This window comes from Bos indicus x Bos taurus, chromosome 28 (assembly GCF_003369695.1).
Source record: "Bos indicus x Bos taurus breed Angus x Brahman F1 hybrid chromosome 28, Bos_hybrid_MaternalHap_v2.0, whole genome shotgun sequence".
In the NCBI taxonomy this organism is placed as follows: domain Eukaryota; kingdom Metazoa; phylum Chordata; class Mammalia; order Artiodactyla; family Bovidae; genus Bos; species Bos indicus x Bos taurus.
Window position 1 is genome coordinate 39,993,293 of NC_040103.1, and position 26,366 is coordinate 40,019,658.

General features: G+C 40.2%; 1 non-coding gene across 1 annotated transcript; it reads left to right on the top strand.

The window, feature by feature from the left end:
• The first annotated feature begins 21,164 nt into the window (after positions 1-21,164).
• On the top strand, positions 21,165-21,235 carry TRNAG-CCC. The gene has a single exon. It is a non-coding gene; the product is annotated as a tRNA-Gly (tRNA).
• The last annotated feature ends 5,131 nt before the right edge of the window (positions 21,236-26,366 follow it).

The window sequence follows — 26,366 nt, forward strand, 5'->3', positions numbered from 1 at the left end:
TGCCTAATATTAGCATTCCTCCTTTATTCATAGTTAGCTAAATCTGTGAAATACCAAGACCAATAATTAACAGAAGTGATATCTTCGTTTACCTATAATAATGACATTAGAGAGGGAGGCAGATGTTTGTAGATCATGACCCTAACTCTGATCCCCAGAATTAGACAGACTGACCTGCCCCTTCATTTTTGGCCACATGTCAGAGAGCAGTCCAGGGCATGCACCTGTGTTGGCAGGGCTTGCTCCTAAGAGGAAGAGGGAGGCTCTGAATCAAATGCACAGAGTTTATTCTTTCCATCTTTACCTGTAAGACAAATCCATACACCATGGGAGAAGAATAAATGCAGGAACAGAGAGAGGCCAGCAATGTTATGTTAATGATAACCTTTCACCTGGAAGGAAATGAGAGTAAAACACTGCCTTTCTCTTAGTTATAGAAAACTCTCCTACAGTCTTTAAAAGTTTCCACATTTTACTTCCTCCACAATTTTGTTTTTAAATGATTCATCTGACAGGGTGTCAGCTTTTCTGTACCACCTCTGCTATTCATGAACCATGAACTTCCACATGTTCAAGCTGGTTTTAGAAAAGGCAGAGGAACCAGAGATCAAATTGCCAACATCTGCTGGATCATTGAAAAAGCAAGAGAGTTCCAGAAAAGCATCATTTCTTTATTGACTATCCCAAAGCCTCTGACTGTGTGAATCACAATAAACTGTGGAAAATTCTGAAAGAGATGGGAATACCAGACCACCTGACCTGCCTCTTGAGAAACCTTTATGCAGGTCAGGAAGCAACAGTTAGAACTGGACATGGAACAACAGACTGGTTCCAAATAGGAAAAGGAGTATGTCAAGGCTGTATATTGTCATCCTGCTTATTTAACTTAAATGCAGAGTACATCATGAGAAATGCTGGGCTGAAAGAAGCACAAGCTGGAATCAAGATTGCCGGGAGAAATATCAATAATCTCAGATATGCAGATGATGCCACCCTTACGGTAGAAAGTGAAGAAGAACTAAAAAGCCTCTTGGTGAAAGCGAAAGAGGAGAGTGAAAAAGTTGGCTTAAAGCTTAACATTCAGAAAACTAAGATCATGGTATCTGGTCCCATCACTTCACGGCAAATAGATGGGGAAACAGTGGAAACAGTGGCTGACTTTATTTTTTTGGCCTCCAAAATCACTGCAGATGGCTATTGCAGCCATAAAATTAAAAGACGCTTACTCCTTGGGAGACAAGTTATGACTAACCTAGGCAGCATATTAAAAAGCTGAGACATTACTTTGTCAACAAAGGTCCATCTAGTCAAGGCTATGGTTTCTCCAGTGGTCATGTATGGATGTGAGAGTTGGACTATAAAGAAAAGTGTGCATTGAAGAATTGATGCTTTTGAACTGTGGTGCTGGAGAAGACTCTTGAGAGTCCCTTAGACTGCAAGGAGATCCAACCAGTCCATCCTGGGTGATCAGTCCTGGGTGTTCATTGGAAGGAGATGTTGAAGCTGAAACTCCAATACCTTGGCCATCTGATGAGAAGAGCTGACTCTTTTGAAAATACCCTGATACTGGGAAAGATTGAGGGCAGGAGGAGAAGGGGATGACAGAGAATGAGATGGCTGGAAGGCATCACTGACTCAATGGACGTGAGTCTGAGTGAACTCCGGGGGTTGGTGATGGACAGGGAGGCCTGGCGTGCTGCAGTTCAAGGGGTCACAGAGTTGGACATGACTGAGCAACTGAACTGAACCGAACTCTGCTATTCAGTGTGTCACGTGTTCTTTGTTGCTTCTCTTTGCACTGAACTGTGATGTTGAGGGGTAGCAGCTTTCTTCATGTTCAGAGTTCTCACCTTTCTGACTCTGACTTTCCCCTTTATCCTCTGGCCCCCTCCTTCATCCTCCTTCAGCCTTCAGTGAGATGTTTTCATATCCACTATCACTTAGAATTAACTTACGAAGATCACTGTGACTTTGTTTTGTTCCTGATTTACTCTTCTTTCTTTAACTCAATGTCCATTTTCTCCTCCACATTTTAAGAGACCCTTTCTTTATTTTTATTCACCATTTATTCTAGGTATTTTCATGTAATTAGCCTTCCTTTACCCTCTCCCTTCACCAGAATACCATCCTCATCTCTTTTCTCATTCTCTACCCCCTGTAAGTGCATGATTTTAGCTGTTAAATGTATAATAACAATTTCAAAATTTTTATCTTCTAGCCTCAGCCACACACACACATACTCACACTCAGGCCTGTGTTTCCAGTGCCTCTTGCATATTTATACCTGGCTGTCATACTGCTATTTCAAACTCAACATGACCAAATTTGATTTTCTTTCTATATTTGTCTCAGTTAATACCATTAGCATCTGTTCAATTAAAAATGTAGGCATCATTTGCAATGCAACTCTATCTATTTTATAAATCATTATTTGATTAAAACTTTTCAAGGGCTCTGTATTACCCAAAAGATAAAACTCAAAGTCCTTGGAGTTCTGAACATGTCTTTTTACTTTATGGACCTGTGTGGCTAATTTTATATGTCAACTTGGTTGGCCACAGTGCCCACTTACTTGCTGAAACTGTTACAGATATTCCTATGAAGGTGTATTTTGGATGAGATTAACACTTAAACCAATGGACTTTGAGTAAAGCAGAGTGTTCTTCATTAGGTGGTGGGGGTCATCCAGTTAATTGAAGGTTCAAATAGAACAAGACTGCCTCACTTCCCATCCTACCCTGAGCAAGAAAGGATTCTGCCAGCAGCCAGCCTTCTGGCTTGAATTCCAATATTGGTTCTTCCCTGAGTCTTCAGCCTGTCAGCCTACCCGGCAGATTTTGGATTTGCTCAGCCTCCACAATTGCATTAGCCAACTTCTTAAAATAAATCTTTCTCTCTTAATCATTCTGTTGTTTCTGTTTCTTTGGAGAAAGCTGATTAATATAGATAGGACACAGTCTTCTATCTTTAAATGAGATAATTCACCTTTTGGAGGATTTTTTAAAAAAGGAAAAAACAGGCAGATAATCAAATATAAGGAACTTCCCTTGCAGTCCAGTGATTAAGACTTTGCCTTCTAATGCAGGGGCTGTGAGTTTGATCCCTGGGCAGGCAGTTAAGATCCTGGATGCTTCATGGCCAAAAAAACAAAACATAAGACAGAAGCAGTATTATAACAGATTCAATAAAGACTTTAAAAATGGTCTGCATCCAAAAACAAACAAACACAAAAACCTTAAAAAAAAAATCAAACATACTAACCAACCAAAGAAAAAAGAGTAAATTGTTTTTCTTGACAAGTAGAAAAACAATTCAAAACAATCAGCACAAGCCTCTGTTCTAACCGTGTCAAAACCCCATCATTCCAGATACACAACTCCTTCTTTAGCATCTGTGTGCCTGATTACGTGCTCGGGTCTCATCTTGGAACACTCTTCCATTTTTCTTTGCCTAACTTTTCTCAGCTACTCCAGGTAGATTTAGAGGTGACCTTCTCTGTGCCCTAATTACATTTTGCCCCTATCTTTATTTGAGCAATTCCCACCCTGAGTGGCAACTTTAGACATCTACCTTCCCCACTGGGGCTCACAGCCCTAGTACCCAGTAGATTCTCACTTAATCTTTGTACAATGGAAGAAATTTAACCTACAACTCACTCTCCTCATTAAATTCTTCTTGCCTGTGGTAGATATAATTAGTTCCTCAAGAGGAGATCAAATCCTGCACCCTCCCTACCAAGTCCCTGACATTCAAGCATCGTCTACCTCATCAATTCCTTTAGCATTTCAAGCATTGTCCTAACCTGCAGCAGGAAGTCCAGGAGACAAAGACAGCTGTCCCCTGGGATCAAAATTCTGCAGCCATAGGCTGTCCCTCAGGTCTCATGACTCCCAAGGGGAACAACTAGTGACTTCAACAAGGGGTTACTGCTTTTTGCTTGGCGGACTAGCCAAGTGTAGAGATCACCACAGTAAGACCATCCCTGACTTTCTATATACCTTGGAGAAGTGGCCAAGTCCCTTCTTTGTAGACTCAGGGCTCCTTGAAGGCACAGGCTGTTCTCTTCTCCTCATGACTCCCTATTGTGTACAAAATAAATAGATGGAAATGTGTTTGTTTCTCAGTGCCAGAGTGCTCAGTCACTTCAGTTGTGGGACTATAGCCTGCCATTCTCCTCTGTCCATGGAATTTTCTTGGCAAGAATACTGGAGTGGGTTGCCATGTCCTCCTCCAGGGGATCTTCCTAACCTAGGAATTGAACCCACACCTCCTGCATTGCAGGCAGATTCTTTACTGCTGAGCCACCAGGGAAGACCTTGTTTCGTAGTAGCTATTGGTAAATATTGCCTTGAGTTGATTGGTATGGTAGGATGTATCTCTATCTGAGAGGCTAGTTTATTGAAGTCAAGTAAACATATGTGATGAGTTTTGGGAGAGGCTAGGGAGAATTTTGTTCCTTCCTAAAAATTCCATCTGTAACATTACAAGGTATTACTTCACCAGACATCATACGACTTGGTGTGAGGTATGTTAAATTTGACTTTAGCCTGTGATATTTGTGATATTGAGCAACTATTTTACCTCACTACTCTCAATGTTCCCATCTGTAATTAGGTCTAATAAATCCTTCTTTTGGTGAAGGGTATTTGAATTAAAATATGTCAAAATGCCCATCACCAGAAGTTCCCCAATAAAATGGTTGTTGAATCTGAGGCTTAAACACCCTCTTTATTATAGGCAATCATGGTTCTTATTTTTTCCCCACTCTCTGCTGTACACCTTGCCAGAAACACTCAGACTATATTAACCTTGTGTAATAAAGAAAAACAGCAACCTAATTTGGGAAACTTCCAGTAACAAAAATGTCTATTAAAATTTGAAAATGCTATAAAAACTATATGACCACAATAGCCTCTTTCTGTTTTGCTTGGGAACCAGAGGTGAACATCAGATTTCTGGCTTTTGGTTTTCAGTGTTTGCTCCCAGAAAAGACAATTTAAGTGCTGGTTATTAGAGCCTGTCAATAAATTTCAGAAGTGAAGCAAATCCCGTTCAACTGACTGACAGCTGCAAATTAATTTTGCTTTCTTTAAACAACTAACCAGCCTTATGTTCATGCAGCTGACAAGCCTCACTGTGTGTGCTCTCTTAGCCCAGAGTAGAGTGGTCCTAACATAACCACATAGTTAAATTCTTTTGCCTTCACTCAACTTTTTATTGGGAAAGACAGTGCAGTGTATGAACAGACACTGGGGTGACAGAAGATGGCAGTTTGGAATCCTGCCTTTTGAGAAACACAGAGCCCTGCTAGGAGATGTATATAACAGGAATAGCCCCCGTGCTTGCAATTCTCTTTGTGATTTCTTACTGCATTCATTCAACAGTATTTGACCAAACACTGTGTTAAGAGCTGGGAAGGAAAAGAAAAATGCTATTTATTTCCTTTTTATAAAGATGCCCAAGGCTAAGACCAAAAGAGGCACCATAAGGGCCATCTGTTGTAATTAGAACTGTAATATAGACAGCGAGGGCATAAAAGAGAATGATTGTTTGACGGGCAGAGGTTGGGTGGTGGTGGCCATGTGGACGTAGAAAATGCTTCTTCCAAAATGTCACTTACTTGTTTTCTTTGTAATTGAGGTGTAACATATATACAGTAATGTTCACACATCTCCATTGAGTAGCACAGTGAGTTTTTATATATGTGTACACCCATGAAACTACCACCCAGATTAAGATATTGGATGGGGCATTTCAATCTCTCAAGAGAGCTTTCTTTGTGCCCCTTCCCTAGCCATTCCTCCTCACCTCCGAGAGGTAGCTGCTAGTTTACCACTATGAATTTATTTTGCCTGTTTTTGAATTTCATATAAACGGGTTCGTATGCGGTGGTAGAGTGGTAACTGTTTTCTTTAGTGCAGCACTTGTCTGTGAGATCCCTCCCTGGATAGTGGGTTCCTGTAGCTCTTTTTATGCCTGTGAAGTCTTCCATTATAGACAATGGTATTTGAAGGATGGATACCAGTGGCTCCTAGGTGGACAGTTGGGAAAAGGCACTTCATACATTTCTTGGAGAAGGAGATGGCAACCCACTCCAGTATTCTTGCCTGGAGAATCCCATGGATAGAGAAGCCTGGCAGGCTATGGGCTATGGGGTCACAAAGAGTCACACATGACTGAGTGACTAAGCACACTGCATACATTTAAGCATGGTATATTTGGAGGTCCGTGGGATCGCAGAGTCAGACGTGATTGACTGGGCATGCATGCAAAGGAGATTGCACTGAAAAAAGAAGATTGGAGCTATACTGGGAAGGATGTAAAATGTATGTAAGATGGTTGAACTCTGTTTTTTGGGTTTTTTTGCTTATCCCCCCAACAGTTTTAGAGGTCAACAGGAGATGTGGTAGGATCAGATCTAAGAGTTGGACCCATTTTTCTGATGTAAGCATGGCAAATGATAGAGGCAAGAAGACTTCAGCATCAGGAAGCTAGAGGATGGGCCATCACAGTGATCCAGCTGGCTCAAGGTCAAGGGAAGGAGAGAAGTGGAATAATCAGAGTGAGATTAACATATTCAGAAGTGGACAGGAGGGAGGGAGGAGTTAAACACCAAGTTATAGCCTGTAAAGCAGAAGCTTTGGAGGAAATGAAAAATTAGCAATCACTTTTGATGTTGATTTGAAACTTCCCTTTGAGAGCGAGTGAGAGCCTCCAGCTCTGCTGAGACCCTTCCTGCCCGCTCCCCACCCTCAGCTAAACTGACAGGACTCACTAGTTTAGCAGCTCAGCCCTGAGGGGGAGATGGACAAAAAATGCCGAGAGGAATGATGCACATTTAATTCACATCTGGGCCTGAATTCCCTGTGCCTGCTCGTCTGTCATTTTGCCATTTCAAAGAATAACATACCAGGGCTTTTTATTCCAGCCCTGTGGTGGTGCCCTTTTTGAGAGAATAAATCCCAAGTAGTGTTGCCAAAAGCCAGTGACATTTGCCATGTTTGAAAAGGCCTTATTTTGAAGAATGATTATTGATTCTTTTTCACATTTCAGATCATTCCTTTGATGCTGCCTTTTACTGGCTCCGGTGAGCGACCCTCAGCTGCGTTCCTGGCCCCCTGACACAGCAGTTCACCCGAAAAGAACAGCATGTTCTTCTAAGCAGCACTCACCCTGGGAAACGTCACTGTTCCTCTGATTATTTCATCACATAGAGAGCTTCTCCAGGCCTGGGCTGTGTTGTTGAAAATATGCAGATATGCTTCTCAGTGAACACATGTAATGATGGGCTTGTGAAGGAACGGATGAGAGGTACCAGGGTACCTCATTAGAAAGAGTAATAGCAACGTTGGGACTCCGTCAGTGCTGTGGGTCTGTGGTTTGCAGGACTGGAAAGAGAGGATAGCAAGGGGGTAGTAGGCCAGGAGAAAAATGAAAAATAAGCCATTGAAATTGCTCACAACATATTGACTCCCAAGGAATAAATGTTGAAAAGAACCGTTGGGTATGGATGGTGTCCCTGGAACAGAAGACCCTAATTAATGGTTTTCAGAATGAGGAAGTCACTCACCATGCATCTTAGGAATCTTGAAATCACCCATGATTGTTGGAAGTGAAACCTCTCATTCAAATGCAGTGATGGTTTTGTGGGCCTAGTAGGAGCAGCTTAAGAAAGAAAAAAAAAAAAAAAAGAATGAGGATGCAAGCTAAGGTATAGACTCTGCATATTTGAAATGTATTGTTTATTCTCTACTATATATCTCTCTTGATATCATGTTGCCTTTAGGGTATTGTCAAGGAGAAGGGAGAGGACACTGCATGTCAATGAATTTCTGGGATTCAGAAATAACTTTTTATCAAATACTGATTTAATTCCTCAATGGGAGGATAAGGCTAACACCTCAATTATATCTATATATGTACATATATATATAGTATAAATAAATTATATATAATATATGTAATTATATGTATATTATCTATTTTATTTTATATGTTTAAATTTGTAATATATATTTATATATTAATATATATTATATATATATATACATGTAAAATGACATATAGTTGAGCACTCACCTCTCAGAAAGTAAGGCCTTAAATTGTGAGCAGTGTTTAGTATAATGCATAGAACAAGGTTAATATTATTCTAGCTTTTCCTCTAGAACAACTCTCTGCAGTGGGTATGGACGCTTCTGTTTTAGACCTAAACATCCAAACCCGTACTCTTAATGACTATTTTGCCAGTGCTAGGATTTTTACGTAGAGTCTATGAAATCTGTTTGGCAGTGAGTGGTTGAAAAGTGTCTGTAAAGACCTGACAACCTTATGGCACTCCATCTTCTGCTTTCTCTAGATATAGCCTTAATTTCAGCGCATCAGGAACCCTGATGATGTTTCAGAAATGGAGCATCTGTTCATCCAAGTAAGAACCTACAATGGAGTATGCTGTCCCTATATGGCCATCATGCCTGGGCAAGATGATGGCGAAAGGACAAGACATGTAATTTTGGTAGCTTTTTGTGCTTTTCTCCTTTAAAAAGCTGTTCTTCCATTTCTAATGTTTAACACTAGAAAAAAATGTTTCCATTTATATTTTTGTATCAGCCTTTACACTACCTTCTCATGGATATTTATATGTTCTGATTTGCAGTTAATACACTTATTCTCAAGTATTACTGTGCATTGTAAGCACATGGGATATTGGTTTAAAGTGCCAAGATTCAGTTCAGTTCAGTCGCTCAATCATGTCCGACTCTTTGCGACCCCATGAATCGCAGCATGCCAGGCCTCCCCGTCCATCACCAACTCCAGGAGTTCACTCAGACTCACGTCCATCGAGTCAGTGATGCTATCCAGCCATCTCATCCTCTGTTGTCCCCTTCTCCTCCTGCCCCCAATCCCTCCCAGCATCAGAGTATTTTCCAATGAGTCAACTCGTCGCATGAGGTGGCCAAAGTACTGGAGTTTCAGCTTCAGCATCATTCCTTCCAAAGAAATCCCAGGGCTGATCTCCTTCAGAATGGACTGGTTGGATCTCCTTCCAGTCCAAGGGACTCGCAAGAGTCTTCTCCAACACCACAGTTTAAAACCATCAATTCTTCGGCGCTCAGCCTTCTTCACAGTCCAACTCTCACATCCATACACGACCACAGGAAAAACCATAGACTTGACTAGATGGACCTTTTAGGCAAAGTAATGTCTCTGCTTCTGAATATGCTATCTAGGTTGGACATAACTTTCCTTCCAAGGAGTAAGCGTCTTTTAATTTCATGGCTGCAATCACCATCTGCAGTGATTTTGGAGCCCCAAAAAATAAAGATTGACACTGTTTCCACTGTTTCCCCATCTATTTCTCATGAAGTGGTGGGACCGGATGCCATGATCTTCGTTTTCTGAATGTTGAGCTTTAAGCCAACTTTTTCACTCTCCACTTTCACTTTCATCAAGAGGCTTTTGAGTTCCTCTTCACTTTCTGCCATAAGGGTGGTGTCATCTGCATATCTGAGGTTATTGATATTTCTCCCAGAAATCTTGATTCCAGCTTGTGTTTCTTCCAGTCCAGCCTTTCTCATGATGTACTCTGCATATAAGTTAAATAAGCAGGGTGACAATATACAGCCTTGATGTATTCCTTTTCCTATTTGGAACCAGCTTGTTGTTGCATGTCCAGTTCTAACTGTTGCTTCCTGACCTGCATACAGATTTCTCAAGAGGCAGGTTAGGTGGTCTGGTATTCCCATCTTTTTCAGAATTTTCCACAGTTTATTGTGATCCACACAGTCAAAGGCTTTGGGATAGTCAATAAAGCAGAAGTAGATATTTTTCTGGAACTCTCTTGCTTTTTCCATGATCCAGTGTATGTTGGCAATTTGATCTCTGGTTCCTCTGCCTTTTCTAAAACCAGCTTGAACATCAGGAAGTTCACAGTTCACATATTGCTGAAGTGTCCCAAACTTATTCAGACAGACTCTTTAGATGTGTTAAAAAAAAAAAAATAGCAACAATGAAAAGTCTTACTTTGATGACCACCATTGGTTTAATCAACTTGAACCCTTCTTTAAAATTTACCCTAACTCCAATTTTGGAGTCAGACACATAATATGACTGGACTACAATCTAGTTATCTAAGTTTGTGCCACTTCTGAGTGCTTTTGTCTGCCTAAAACATGATTGGTCAGTTCACTTGCTTTGTAATTTTTGGATTATATTTGAGATATGGCTTTCTCTGAAAGGGTTGACTAATGCACATATTATGTGTTCCACGCACTGGGGAAGAAACAAGAGCTTAGCCTTGTGGTGACTCTGTGGTCCCTGATGTCTAGGACAGGGTCATGAAGCCAAGGAGCAAAATGTCAAAAACTAGCAAGTGCCTCAAAATAGTAATTGACAATATTTCAGAAATACTTATCAAGATTCCACAGCATATCAAAGTCAAAAACTCCAGAGATATCACTTCAGCAAGTAGAACACCCTGTGTAAAACTTATCCTGTATTGCTGCTGCTGCTGCTAAGTCGCTTCAGTCGTGTCCGACTCTGTGCGACCCCAGAGACGGCAGCCCACCAGGCTCCCCCATCCCTGGGATTCTCCAGGCAAGAACACTGGAGTGGGTTGCCGTTTCCTTCTCCAAAGCATGAAAGGGAAAAGTGAAAGTGAAGTCGCTCAGTCGTGTCCGACTCCTAGCGATCCCATGGACTTGAGCCAACCAGGCTCCTCCATTCATGGGATTTTCCAGGCAAGAGTACTGGAGTGAGGTGCCATTGCCTTCTCCGTATCCTGTATTAGACACACCCTATACCAATGTTTTCACTTCTTGGATGACTTCACTTAAGAACATTCTGAAAAATTGTGACTTTCCTTACCTTTAAAAGAATATAAGAATTGGGACAATTTTAACTGCTGTAATAAATACTAACCAAATTTCAGTGTCGTAAGACAACAGAAATATATGTCTTGCCCCTGAAATAGTACAATATGGATGGTCTTGGCCAATAAGGGACTTTTCTCCAGGCAATGGTTACGAGAATCATGTTCCTTACAACCTGTGGTTTAACCATCCCTTTAACCTCAGGCTCCTCAGGAAACAGCAGACAATTGGGAATATAGAGAATGAAGAAGCATTCTTACTTCCTAAATGGTTCTCCCCCAAATTAACGATCAGCACATCTGCTTATTCAACTTGGACGAGGCTTGGTCACATGACCTCAACCAGACTCAAGAGGTCAAGTAACTATAATCTCTGACCTGGTATCCACATTCCAGCATCAGCTCTATCACAAAGCTGAGACTTTTAATTTTTCTTTGGTAGTTCCCAGTGTTGAGGCTAACCTCCATATGAAATTCCCTCTCATATGCATGTAATGTGTATGTTCTTAGTAATAATGGAAAGATGGCTTAGAAGGTCTTTCTCCTAAAGACCTCTGAAGGTCATCCATCTATGTCTGAATGATAGCCATTAAGCCACTGTCTTCTCTCAGGTATTAATACTACTTTAAATTTTATTATAAAATGAATTCACTTAAAAATTGAAACATGTATAATATCATGTATGAAACGAGTCGCCAGTCCAGGTTCGATGCATGATACTGGATGCTTGGGGCTGGTGCACTGGGACGACCCAGAGGGAGGGTATGGGGAGGGAGGAGGGAGGAGGGTTCAGGATGGGGAACACATGTATACCTGTGGTGGATTCATTTTGATATTTGGCAAAACTAATACAATATTGTAAAGTTTAAAAATAAAATAAAAGAAAATTGACCCATTAAAAATTAATCTTTCATTATTTTTTACTTTTAATTGAAGTATAGTTGATTTACAATATTATAGTTACAAGTATACAAAATAGTGATTCAGTATTCTTACAGATTGTACACCATTAAAAGTTATTTAAAAATGATAGCTATAGTTCTCTGTATAATATATCCTTGTTACTTACCTATTTTATACTTTGGAGAAGGGAACGGCTACCCACTCCAGTATTCTGGCCAGGAGAATTCCATGGACTGTATAGTCCATGAGATCACAAAGATTCTGACGTGACTGAACGACTTTCACTTCACATTTTATACAAAGTACTTTGTATTTCTTTAATTCCATCCCCCTATGTTTCCCCCTTTCCCTTCTCTCTCCCTACAGGTAACCACTGGCTTCTATATCTGTGAGTTTGTTTCTGTTTTGCTATATTTTCATTTGTTTTAATTTTTAGATTCCACATATAAGTGTTATTATAAAATATTTATTTTTCTCTGACTTATTTCACTAAGCATACTCTCTATGTCCATCTGTATTATTGCAAATGGCAGGATTTCATCCTTTTAATGGCTGAGTAATATTTCATATATATATATGGCAGATATATATGCCACATCTTTATCTATTCATCTGTTTGTTGATGGGCAGTTGAATTGCTTCCATATCTTTGTTATTGTAAATAGTGCTGCTACAAACATTGGGGTGTATGTATCTTTCCAAATTAGAGTTTTCCTCTTTTTCAGATAGATGCCCAGGAGTGGGATTTCTGGATCATATGGTAACTTTATTTTTAGTTTCTTAAGGAATCTTCTTACTGTTCTCCGTAGTGGCTGCACCAGTTTACATTCCTGACAACAGTGTAGAAAAGTCCCTTTTAGTCCACACTCTCTCCAACATTTGTTATTTGCACATGTTTGATGATGGTCATCCTGAAAGCTGTGGAGAGATATTTTACTGTTGTTTTGATTTGCATTTTTCTAATCATTAGCAGTGTGGAGCATCTTTTCATGTGCCCATTAACCATGTATATGTTTTTTTGGAAAAATGCCTATTTAGGTCTTCTGCCAATTTTTAAATTGGTCTTTTTTTATATTCAGTTATATGTGCTATTTATATATTTTAGATATTTAGCTCCTTGACAGCCATATCATTTGCAAATAGTTTCTCACATTTGCTAGGTTATTTATTTATTTTGTTAATAATTCCCTTTTTGGGGCAAAAGCTTTTAAGTTTAATTAGGTCCCATTTCTTTATTTTTGCTTTTGTTTCTTTTGCCTTAGGAGACAGATCCAAAAACCTCATAATGCTATGGTTTATGTCAAAGAGTGTTCTCCCTATGTTGTCTTCTAGCTGGTTTAAAGTTTCAGGTCTTACACTTAGGTCTTTAATGCAACTTGAGTCTATTTTTGTATATGGTGTGAGGAAATGTTCTAATTTTAGGAAAAGGAGTATATCAAGCCTGTATACTGTCACCCTGCTTATTTAACTTATATGCAGAGTACATCATGAGAAATGCTGGGCTGGATGAAGCATAAACTGGAATCAAGATTGCCAGGAGAAATATCAATAACCTCAGATATGCAGATGACACCACCCTTATGGCAGAAAGTGAAGAAGAACTAAAGAGCCTCTTGATAAAAGTGAAAGAGGAGAGTGAAAAAATTGGCTTAAAGCTCAACATTCAGAAAACAAAGATCACGGCATCCAGTCCCATCATTTCATGGCAAATAGATGGAGAAACAGTGAAAACAGTGGCTGACTTTATATTTTTGGCCTCCAAAATCACTGCAGATGGCTATTGCAGCCATGAAATTAAAAGATGCTTACTTCTTGGGAGAAAAGTTATGACCAACCTAGACAGCATATTAAAAAGCAGAGACGTTACTTTGCCAACAAAGCCCGTCTAGTGAAGGCTGTGGTTTTTCCAGTGGTCATGTATAGATGTGAGAGTTGGACTGTAAAGAAAGCTGAGCACCAAAGAATTGATGTTTTTGAACTATGGTATTGGAGAAGACTCTTGAGAGTCCCTTGGACTGCAAGGAGATCCAAGCAATCAATCCTAAAGGAAATCAGTCCTGAATATCCATTGGAAGGACTGATGTTGAAGCTGAATGGACTGACATTGAAACTCCCATACTTTGGCCACCTGATGCACAGAACTGACTCATTTGAAAAGACCCTGATGCTGGGAAAAATTGAAAGCGGGAGGCAAAGGGGACAACAGAGGATGAGATGGTTGATGAGATGTCCATCACTGACTCAATGGACATGAGTTTGAGTAAACTCTGGGAGTTGGTGATGTACAGGGAAGCCTGGTGTGCTGCAGTCCATGGGGTTGCAAAGAGTCAGACAAGACTGAGCGACTGAACTGAACATGTAGCTGTCCAATTTCCTAGCACCACATATTGAAGAGACTGACTTTTCTCCATTGTATATTCTTGCCTCTTTAGTTGTGGATTAATTGACCATGCATACTACTACTACTACTAAGTCGCTTCATTCGTGTCCAACTCTGTGTGACGCCACAGATGGCAGCCCACTAGGCTTCCCCATCCCTGGGAGTCTCCAGGCAAGAACACTAGAGTGCGTTGCCATTTCCTTCTCCAATGCATGAAAGTTAAAAGTGAAAGTGAAGTCACTCAGTCGTGTGGGTTTATTTCTCTGTTCTCTATACTGTTCCATTGATCTACGTGTGTGTTTTTGTGTCAGTATGATGCTGTTTTGATTCCTGTAACTTTGTTGTATAGTCTTAAGTCTGGGAGGGTAATACTTTCAGCTTTGTTCTTTTTCATTTGATTTTTTTCCCCTACAAATATGTCCAAAAGTTGTATTCTAAAGAGGCCAATGTTCTTTCTGATACAAAATAATTTTCTACAGTGTGTAACTAGAAATCAAGTTCTTAAGCAATTTTTAAAAAGTGATTTTGTTTTACAGATGTAAAGGATAAGTTGTATCTGAGATGGATATGTTGGAGAGAATGGATTATAAGGAGCTAGATACACATGCCTCCTACCAGACTGTGTAGACTGCTGGCTGTGGTGAGTGCTACATGTTTTACATTTAGACATGAAGTCTATGTGTGTCAAAACCAGATGTTACGAGAGCATGCTCTTTCCTAATGCTGGCTAGTGACTAGAAGTTGTTTAGATGGTGATTATGAGAGCCCCTGCTGAGCCCTCCCAGAAGAAGAGATACCATACGTTGTTTTAAACAATATAATTGCGGCTGAGAGTTTTGGCTGTATTTGGGAAGCCACCAGCTCTCATGAAAGAAGCTGTGTGGTGCTACAATTTGATGAGAACTGCCTCTCAAGCTGAGTTTGAAGAGGCAGCAGATGGTCTTTCTGTGCCATATGAGGGTCAGTTACACTCTCAATCAGCTTTCAGAAAGAACTGAGCTGCTGTTGCTGTTCGTGCAGGTTTTCATGATACATGCAAGGCGTTTACCATGGAAATAGATTCCTACTCCACATTACTCTTAACCGTAGTGACCCCTGAGCACTGGGAAGTTTTGAGTGCTTACTTTGCACACTGTAATAGGTATTTGCAGATACAACATAACCTAATCTATATCTTATGGTAACTTTATGTGAGAGTACTGTATTATCTCCATCTTACAGAAGAGAAAATGCCAAGGCTTAGAGATGTTTAGTTTCTTGCTCACAGTCACAGGATAATTAAATAGCAAATCTGTGTTTCCATCCCAAACCTGTCCAACTCAAAAGCTTGAGCACCAGCTTCAGTATGAAATAGCTTTGCCTTCTTGTATAAGGTTCCGCACTTATTCACCCAGTTCATAAATATTTATTGAACAGGTACTGGGGGTCACAAAAGAGTCAGACACAACCTCGTGACTGAACAGCAATAACTGGGCTTAATGCTGAGGGTAGACCAGTAAACCAAAAAGACATGGTCTCGATATGAAAACTATATGTGAACAGTGATGATGGCAATTAAGTGAAAATTACATGAGTTATCATTTAAATGTATGTGTGACAAAGGCTGTGATAAAAAACTAACCTAAGTAGTTATTAGCCTCAAAAGCAGGGCAAAGAACATGCCTTGCAGAGGTGTAGTGTGGTACAAGCCCAGAGAGAGGAAATGGCTGGTTGAAAATCAGAAACCCGAGGCAGGGAGGCCAATGTTGGTAGCCCAAGGGGAGCTAGGCAGAATGGCGAAAGAGGAGCTTGATGAAGCAGGCAGGGCTGTGTTCAAGGAGAGCCTAGACTACACATGTGGCAGAGAAAAGCACAGACCCGTTCCCCAATGGCACCTATTAGATATTCTGGAAGGTTGAAAGCTGCTGAGGGTTCTGATTTTCTTTTTAAAATAATTTTGTAAATATAATTGTTAACAGTGCATTAAAGACATTTTACATAGGACTAACCTATTTTATCCTTCCTTATAGAAGTTAATGCAGAATCAAGTGCTCAAAATGTCATCAATAGTTAGGAAATCAATTAAGACATATTTTCCAGAATAGTGAGTTGCAAACCATAATTTGTAGCTTATTAAACAGACTGTGTATATGAGCTATGCCATTTGGGATGATCAAATTGCAGATAATTGGAATATAATTAAATACCTTAAAAATTAAAACTTATAGTAACATAGTTTACTTTTCTCTGAGTCTTCCAGTCAAATATAGCATCTTACTGGGTAGGCCCTTGCATTATCTCCTTCAGCTTCTGCCAACTTTCTGCTAGAACCACAACTGATGGCATGAGAAAACAAAACCTATCAAACAAATAAGACGTTTACCTAAAATTAAACACAGACATTTCTGGAAGCCCTGCAGTTTGAAAACCCTCCAGTTAATCACTGTTCATTGAACACCAATCAAGTACTGTGTTAAGCATTTCATACGTTTTGTTTTTTATGCTTTATAATCCTTCTAACAACTTGGCCAACTAGGACCTTTAAATTTCTATTTTAAAGGATAAATCTGAATGCTAATAATTTAAGTAATGTGTCCAAGATCACACAGCTCATCAGAGGTGAACTTGGACTCTGGAGGTGCCTGTGCCTTTAACCACAAGGTTTCATGGCTTCTCTCCCTAAGAGCTCCAGGGTGTCACTGAAGATCCCTTAAACAGAAGCACTAAAACCTTCTTTTGTCCCACTTGCCAGTCTCACTTATTCCTAGTGAATACTGTTTTCACTTATCTCAATATAAATGCTAACTTATTCTCCAGGGAGACAGTTATACATGTTTGAGCATCAACTATCGCTAACCTGCCTTTCCCTTTCCTTTCCTCCATTTTCCATTTCTAGAAAGACCTTGCTCACCTTCTTCTCTGAAGGGTTGCAGCTCAAATGTGGCCTACAGTCTTCTTAACTGAGGCTCAATTACCCCCCAAGTGGTCTTGATCCATGTATAACATACCTCTGTGCTAAGTCCAGATGCTGGGTAAATACCATCTGGTCTCATAACTCTGGGTCAATTTTCTGCAGATAATGGATCAGAAAAGGATCTGGGTCACCTTTTCTGCAGATAATGGGTGGAGCTGAGTCTTGACTGGTCTCATCCAGTAGAGGGACGCTACAGGATGCCAGGGACATGCCAGGTTTTGAGAAAAAGCTCAGCAGATAGTACATGAGATAGTTTCAGACAGATTGTTGGAGCCAAGGTGTATCCATGCCACAGGTATTTTCCTGTAGGTATATGAGCAATCCTGCAAGGCAGACCAGTTTAGGAAGAGAATTGCCAAGCTTCCCTAGAGTGCTGGTCTGTGCCTCATGTTCCAGCCCATACCTGAGATTCTATAATGTCTGCACCATTTCCTAACCATGTCAGTATAACACCGTGGACATAAGTCAGGAGACTGCATGAACCATCATAATAAAATGTTTCTGTTACATGAGGAGCATTTGAAGATGCAGAGTTTGAATGAAAAAGTATTAACTCTCTCTGGGTAACTCCAAAAAACTTTCACAAAGGAAAGTATTAGAGGACTTTTTGTGCTAGGCTGATGGGGGAAGGTGGACATAGAGGGAGAAAAAAGAATATAAAGAATTATATATTCATGAAAGAATATAACTTAGGAAACTGAACAGACATGGAATTGTTGATGTAAATTAATCTGTTGGTAGAGACAGTGTGAGGTATTTTGTGGTGAGCCTTCCTGGTGGTCACTGCATATGTTCCTTGGGTGGCAAAGAGACATGATTTATTAAGAGCATGTAGGAGGTCCTGAGGGCTTCCCAGCTGGTACTAGTGATAAAGAACCTACCTTCCAATGCAGGAGACCTAAGAGATGTGGGTTCAATCCCTGGGTTGGGAAGATCTGGAGGAGAGCATGGCAATGCATTCCAGTATTCTTGCCTGGAGAATTACCATGGACAGAGGAGCCTAGCAGGTTACATCTGTAGAGTCACAAAGAGTCAAGACACGACCGAAGTGACTTATCATGCATGCTGGAGGTCCTGAACCACCAAAAAGTTTGGGGTGTATTCCTTTCTCCAGTCTCTGCTCGGGACCTATTCTCTTCCCACTCTCACACAGTAGAAAACCAGGGATTTTAAAGTCAAGAGATGATTAGCCTATGACCATGGTCATTCTTTAACAAGAAAAAAAAATTAACTCGATAGCATTCTTGTCAGATCTCTATAGCATTCTTGTCAAGGATATATTACTTCTCACTTGGGTTAATAACCTTCCCACCCCCTTGAATATTGTCACCTCAGACTCCCTCACACCTCACCTGACCGGCCGCATTCTCACCAAGGTTACTTGTGATAGCCTCATTCCTAAATCCAGGGACTCCTGTCAACCCAAATGGTATTGTGTGCTCTGCAGCTTGGTCACTCTCAACACTTGTCATCTTTCTTTGAAATGTTCCTGCCATTTCCTCCCTTTACTATTCATGGTACACTGTCTCTAGGCTTTCTGGAAGACATCTACCTGTTTGCATTTATAGCACCTGTTTTTTCCCCTCTGAGAATACTCCCTCCTTCTCCAAACCCAACCAACATAGTTGCAAGGGAATGGGATGGCTCTTGCCCAAGTGAGCTGGTCCAGCAGTAGGACTCTGACCCAAGTGAGACTAATCACCGTTTTTGTATTGGAGAGAGGACAGGTACTGGGGGGAAGCAGTTTCAGGGTGACTTTGAGTAAGAGTCTCTCACTGGATATCTGAATTCTCAGATACAAAGGGCAGGAAGTGGTGGTAAGTGTCTTACCATGTGCACGAGAGAAACAGGTCCTTAATGAGACAATGAAAGATAGAGCAGACACAGAGAATGGAGAGGCCGAGAAAAGTAACTGCTGATGTTTGAAATTGGACTTGCTTCTCATTGTGAGCCCTTGGTTTCTTCTTCCCAGTGCTAGCAAGGGAAGAATGTGAAGGTTTTGAGTCAGGGCATCATGGACAATGGGAAAAGCCTAGTGTCACTGCCATAATGTCACCTAAGGATTTAAGGAGGAAGTCCTTGAAAGTAAGTCAAAGTACTCTTTGTGGAAAAGGTGGGATGAACGAACCCAAACCAAATAGAAACAGCAACTTCCCCCCATGCAAAAGCCATGCCCAGATTTTCTTTTGTAATATTTATCAATATGTTTATTGAGAGCCTAATTAAGAGAAACTCTAATTAAACTTCCCTGATAGCTCAGTTAGTAAAGAATCCACCTGCAATGCAGGAGACTCTAGATCGATTTCTGAGTTGGGAAGATCCGCTAGAGAAGGGATAGGCTACCCACTCCAGTATTCTTGGGCTTCCCTTGTGGCTCAGCTGGTAAAGAATCTGACTGCAGTGTGGGAGACTTGGGTTCCATCCCTGGGTTGGGAAGATCCCCTGGAGAAGGGAAAGGCTACCCACTCCAGTATTCTGGCCTGGAGAATTCCACTGACTGTATAGTCCATGGGGTCTCAAAGAGTTGGACATGACTGAGTGACTTTCGCTTTCACTTAATGAAGCTTTAGAATATTTGCAGACATATAAAATAAAGCTAATTAATATTCAGTTAAGGCAATAAATCTTTTAAAGAGACACATCTTTGTTGAGGACTGGCTCACCATTCACAATGAAAGATAATTTATGTTTTATTTGAATATTTTCATAAAATAAGACCATTTCAGTGATTTGTTCACTATTTTGAGCTGATTAACTTATAATTGTAGCCATAAAACATTACTACTCTTCACATGAGTGCTAGGTCACTTCAGTCATGTTGGACTCTCTGCTACCTTTGGACTGTAGCCAGCCAGGCTCCTCTGTCCATGGGATTCTCCAGGCAAGAATGCTGGAGTGGGTTGCCATCTCCTACTCCAGGGCCTCTTCCCCACCCAGTGACTTAACCTGCATCTCTTGCACCCTGCATCGGCAGGTGGGTCTTACCACTATGCCACCTGAAGCGCCCAGTACTCTTTACCGTTGGACTAGACCTGCCACGCGGGCTTCCCAGGTGGTGTGGTGGTGAAGGATCTGCCTGCCAATCCAAGAGATGTAAGAGATGCTGGTTTGATCCCTGGGTGGGGAAGGTGCCTTGGAGTAGGAAATGACAACCCCCTCCACTATTGTTGCCTGGGAAATTCCATGAACAGAGGAGTCTGGTGGTCTACAGTACAAGGGGCTGCAAAGCATCAGACGTGACTGAGCACACACACACAAAGACACACAGACACACCCCTACCATGTAACATAATTGCAAATCAGAGGCTCAAACACAGTCCAGTCAGCTTGTGGCAGGAGCTTGCACAGTACTTTTGAGAACTTTGGATTTGAATTTCTTTAGTGCGCTTTCACTCTCTAGGAGCTTATAGAACCTACCACACCCTATTAGGATTCCGCCAGTTTCCTTCAACCAGTTGAGTTACCTGTCTATCATCTAAAGGCTTTTGTTTTTAAGCTTCTGTAGAAATTCCAAAGTATTGGCATAAATGAATAGATTGGGGCTCATTCACGCTATGCAAATTAGACATGATCACATAACAATGCCTGTACTCTCTCCAATGCAACAGGGACCTTCTATCGCCTGTATTTTTCTTTATTGTTTTCTTTTCTTTTCTCCTTCTTTGTCCTCTTCTTTTTCCTCCTGTTCCTTCTTTTCCTTCTCCTCCTCTTTTTCTTCTTAACAGATCAATTAAAAAAATAAACCTCCTACCCAGAGATTTAACATATAAGCAGATATTCTCTGATAGAAATGGGAGTTGACAACAAAGCGTCACTCTCTTCTCTGGCAACTTCTTGGTCTTAGAAAGTGAAAGTGAAGCCATTCAGTCACGTCTGATTCTTTGTGACCCCATGGACTGTAGCCTGCCAGGTTCCTTCATCCATGGAATTTTCCAGGCAAGAGTACTGGAGTGGGTTGCCATTTCCTTCTCCAGGGGATCTTGCCAATCCAGGGATCGAACCCAAGTCTCCTGCATTGCAGGCAGACACTTTACCTTCTGAGCCACCAACAAACTGGCAAAGCATTGGTGGTTCAGTGGTAGAATTCTCGCCTCCCATGTGGGAGACCTGGGTTCAATTCCCGGCCAATGCATAGTGTCCAGGTGCTTTTCTTGGTCTTAATTAGCAGAAAACACTATACGGGCTAGTTTCTAATCAATCAATCAAAAATATCTATCTTGTATTGTGCCTATCAAAATGACACATTGTATAACACTTAATGTATATTCAACACAAAATATAATCAAGCATTCTGGTCTTTACCACATTGATAAGCAAGAAATGATGTAGCAACTACATTTTCAATTTGTATCTTCCTAATTATCAGTATGAAAGAATGTAGTTTAATATTTTTTTTAACATTGGTGCATTTTATCTTTAAATTATCCATTTTTGTCATTTACTTATATTTCTGTTGGTTTATTTGTCTTTTATCTTCTTGGTGGAAAAGAGCACATTAAAGAGTGTAGACATGAATGCTTTATGTATTATATATGTTGTAAATCATTTTCCTTGAGCTATAATGTCTAAAGAATACATTTTCAATGCAGGAAATGTGAGTTCAGACCCTGGGTCGGGAAGAGCCCCCGGAGAAGGAAATGGCGACCTATTCCAGTATTCTTGCTTGGAAAATCCCATAGACAGAGAAGCCTGCTAAGTCATGTCAGTCGTGTCCAACTCTGTGCGACACCATAGACGGCAGCATGGGCTACAATCCATGGGATTGCCAGGAGTAGGACATGACTGAGCCATTAAACAACAATAGAATGACTTAACTGAATAAAGAAGGAGGGGTCCCAATTAAAGGAGTAGAAATATCTGCTTTTGTTTCAGAGGAAGATCTGGATTTGAATCCTGACTTCTGCCTGTACCGTCTTATTTTTTGGAAGTTTTCCAAATGTCTCTGAGCTTGTGTTTCTCTTAGACAGAGTAGGTGTATATTACTAATTTTGAAAGGATTAAATGAGATAACACAAAGCAAAGCACTATAGGATTATCAAAGTGCCATTCAAATTTAAGTGGCCCTTTGTAACTACACGCATGCTCTTGAATAGTACCTGGTGTGTTCCTCAGCCTGAAATAGACATAACCACTATCTTTTCTGCAAGCAAACTATTCTACATTTAAAACTTGGGTGATCTTAAGCATTAAGCCTCAGGTCATTGTTTGTAATCTTGTCTTTTTCCATAACTGACAGCATAATATACACATTGAGGGGCTTGCTTAACTTTTCCCTTTTGTTCGATAAGTATAGCCTCTTTTGTGAAATGACCCATTCATTTAATGAACTCTGTTCTTCAGTCTAAAATGCACTTTGTATCAGTTTGCCTATTTGTTACCAAAAATCCATTCCTGTTATTTCCCTGCTCTATATTTCAGAGGATTATATTTTCCAAGCTTCCTTGCTTGATGACTTTGTTTACCACATCTTCTGTAATTAAAAAACAAAACTTCATTCAAAGTGTATATAATTAAATTTATAGCCTCAAGATTTTTTTTTAATTTAAGAAAGATTTTAACTTATATAAGAATATGAAAATATTCTCTATGTGTTATAGTACATTTTATGGCATTAAAAAAGTAATTTCATCTATCTAGATTTTGTTTCTGAGTGTGATGTGAGATATTTATATTTTGCTCCCAAATACCATTATAAATAAACAGTCCCAATACTATCTGTTGAATAATTGAATAATATATTCCTTTCTCACCAACTTGAAAGCCACCTTCTGCATACACTAAACTGGCATATATACATTGACTGTCTTGTTCTATTTCAATGACCTCTTCATCTGTGGCTATGCATCTTTACACCTTTTATGTTACCAAACATTCAGATGTCTTCTTTTCGAGGCTCTGAAGCATGTAAGTAAATGGCTTGCTCCATCATCAAGTTCCACTATCAAACCTTTGGCATCGCTGCTGTTGTTTCGCCTCTACATCCTGTCCAACTCTTTTGCAACCTCATGAACGATAGCCCTCCAGGCTTCTCAATCCATGGAAATTCCCAGGCAAGAATACTGGAGTGGGTTGCCATTTCCTCTCCAGGGGATCTTCCCAACCCAGGGATTAAACCTGTGTCTCCTGCACTGGCAGGCAGGTTCGTTACCACTGAGCCACCTGGGAAGTCCTAGCACTGCTACTACTGTAGTATTAATACTCTAGTTTAGTTACTACATAAGGTTACAGTAACCCTTAATATCTGCTGGAACATGTGTGCCCTCACCGACTTCAGATCTGGCCCCAGAGAAGAATGAAAATCTTTTCAAGTAGTTACCCCACAGACGACAAACTGATTTTCACAATACCTGCCCAGTTATATTTCATTAGTCCTGCAAACAAGTGAACAAGGGATTCATCTCCTTTGTGATGAAAGTGTTCATTATAGACATTATTTGCCTTTTCCACCACTGTGTGTTAGAGAGGGCAGATAAAATATTTTTATTCCCAGATCACTGGGCCATGGTGATTTACAAACAGACTTGATGGAGGGGAATGGGAATCATCTGGAAATACCAAACTTTGAACCAGATAGGTACTTGGGTTATCTCAGGGGAAGGATAAAATGAGTATTTCACGATGAGAAAGGCAAGGTGTTTCAGATAAAACATGTGCATTCATCAGTGTACTTTTCCTTACTTTTCCTGGGTTCTAAGCTACCCTGCATTCCCCATTCTTCCTTGCAGCTTGCTGTGAGTGATGGGCTATTTTCCAGCCAAGAGACTGTGAGCAGGAATGATAGATGACACTTACTAATCAATGTTCTCATTTTGGATTTTACCTGAACAAGAAATTTACTTGTATAATGTTTGAACAATTAAACATTTTAGAGGTTATTAAGCCTGATAGGCTACAGTCCATGGGGTCGTGAAGAATCGGACACAACTGAGCGACTTCACTTTCACTTTTATGCATTGGAGAAGGAAATGGCAACCCACTCCAGGGTTCTTGCCTGAAGAATCCCAGGGACGGGGGAGCCTGGTGGGCTGCAGTCCATGGGGTTGCGAAGAGTCAGACATGACTGAGCCACTTCACTTTTACTTTTCACTTTCATGCATTGGAGAAGGAAATGGCAACCCACTCCAGTGTTCTTGCCTGGAGACTCCCAGGGACGATGGAGCCTGGTGGGCTGCCGTCTATGGGGTCACACAGAGTCGGACACAACTGAAGCGACTTAGCAGCAGCAGCAGCACTCAGGTATGTTTTTCTTTTTATTTATTTTTTCTGATTAGGATGTGTTTTACTTCTAGGGTTTGAAAAGCAAGGCATTTGATTAATTATAGACTCAATTAAACATTTATTGTCTCTCCTTCATTCTGTTATTTTTTCTGGACCCCAGTTGCATGTGTATGGGTTCTTAGCAGTCTATCCACTGCTGTCTCTTGTATCTGTCTTTCATTTGCTTCATTTCTATGTTGCCTCTGGGTTATTTCTTAAAACCAATCTTTTATCTCAATATTTCTCTTTCCAGTTATGTCTATTCTATTTTTTAAGCTAATGACTGAGCTTTTAATTTAAATGAATATAATTTTTGATTGCAGAAGTTTGATTTGGTTCATTATTCAAATAATCATGGTCTTCATAAATAGCATCTTTTGCATATTTTCGATTCTCTTTTATTTCTTTAAACATTTTAAGTAAAAGTTTCATGTTCTGTGTCTAATTTTTCCTCTTTGTAAACTCCTTGTAGATCTAATTCTATTGACTGTTGTTTCAGCTTATTTTAGCTTGTGACTTCTTCCTATGCATGAGCTTATTTTCTTTCACCGGGTATTTATTTGGGGCCATCCCTGGGGTCTCAGAAAGTAAAATGTCTGCCTGCAATGTGGAGACCTGAGTTCATTCCCTGGGTTGGGAAGAGTCCTTGGAGCAGGAAATGGCAACGCACTCCAGTCTTCTTGTCTGGAGAATCCCCATGGACAGAGGAGCCTGGTGGGCTACAGTCCCTGGGATCACAAAGAGTCAGACATGACTGAGTGACTAACACACACATTTATTGTGACAAAGTTGAGAAGGCTGGCTTCTTTTCTCTCCTGAAAAGGATGTCAAGATCCTGGAATCTCTTGAAGTTCACATCCAGAATTGGAACTTCCTGGAGGATTCAAATAAATTTAATCCCCTTATCTATGTATTCAGTCACAAGACTGCAATTACGACTTTCTGCTTTTGGTCGAAGCATGGTTTTGTGTTATCTTTCTTTGAAAAGAAGTATCTTTACCTGACAGTATAACCTTCTGAGGGCTGTATATGATGGAGTCAATCTAAATCCCACATTTATGCACCTAAAATCCTTTCTCCTAAAGATCTGGAGGTTGTTAAAAGTCAAATTTATAACTGGAAAACATCCTTAGGACAGCTAGGTCTTCAGCTGTATCTTATGATCCTGATTACTAGATGTCAGACTGTGACGACTTCTCTTACACTCTTGAAAATTCAGCTAGGCAGGTAAAAATAATCTTTATTTAATTTTATCTGATGTTTCCAGGTTTTAAACGAGAGTGTTTTCATAAAATATAATCAACAACTGTGTTTCTAGACACAGTTTATGTTTTCTCTTTATTAAGCTTTGTTTCATTCAGTTACAATGGATTTTTTGTTCCTTTACCCTGAGTTTTGTTAGATTGATCTTTTGCTGTTGTTCTCATGGATTGGACTTTCTACTTCACAAATCTGTTTTACTAATTATTACACTAACTTTTAATGAAATGCATTTATTAAAATTGGATAGCCCAAACCTAGAATCCCATAGAACAGACAAAAATTCTAGCAGGATTTTAATTCTTTTTTTTTATAATTTTCTGCTGTCAGCTTTATTCTTTGGTCTCATAGCTTTGAGATGGGCATTTTTTTGACATTCCTATTTTTAGATATTCTTTTCCATTGTGGTTCTTTACAGGATATTGGGCATATCCCCCTGCACTATACCACAGGACACTGTTTATCCATCCTACATACGATTGCACCTGCCAGCCCCTCGCTCCTAGCCCTTCTTCCCTCTTGGCACTGGCAAGCCTGGGTCGGGAAGATCTCCGTGTCTGTGAGCCTGTTTCTGTTTTGTTGATAGGTTCATTTGCGCCTTATTTTAGATTCCACATAGAGGCGATATTACGTGGTATTTGTCTGTCTCTTTCTGACTTACTTCTCTTCGTATTATGATCTCTAGTGGCACCCATGCGGCTGCAAATGGCACAATCGCATTCTGTTTATGACTGAGTAATACTCCG